The sequence below is a fragment of the Aplysia californica genome, unplaced genomic scaffold, assembly GCF_000002075.1.
Source record: "Aplysia californica isolate F4 #8 unplaced genomic scaffold, AplCal3.0 scaffold00069, whole genome shotgun sequence".
NCBI lineage: Eukaryota > Metazoa > Mollusca > Gastropoda > Aplysiida > Aplysiidae > Aplysia > Aplysia californica.
In genome coordinates this window covers 1,493,505-1,493,863 of record NW_004797339.1, presented here as the reverse complement: position 1 = coordinate 1,493,863, position 359 = coordinate 1,493,505, and positions in this window count along the sequence as shown.

Here is a 359-nt window from a genome sequence, read left to right as displayed (position 1 = left end):
CAAGTCGAAATTTAATTTGTTTTAAATCTCTCAGTCTTAGTAAACGGAACGACCATCATTAACATGTATGAAGACCAAAAGACGTCTTCACACGGATTTTATTACATTTCGAATATTTGTTGAGAAATTCTAACCCACTTTCGCGGCAGCGCGACCTCTAATTACAGCAGTTTCACAAAACGGGCTCTTGCACGTACTTAATGGTTCAGTTCAAAGTGCGCAGTTGAAAACATGTCGGGTACGTTCACTAGCTAGTCCATGAAACCTGAATTATGATCTTCCAGAAATTGACAATTGTGCTGTTTGTTATATTATTGTGGGCAATGTGAGGGTAGGAATGTCATGTTGGATGAATGAGA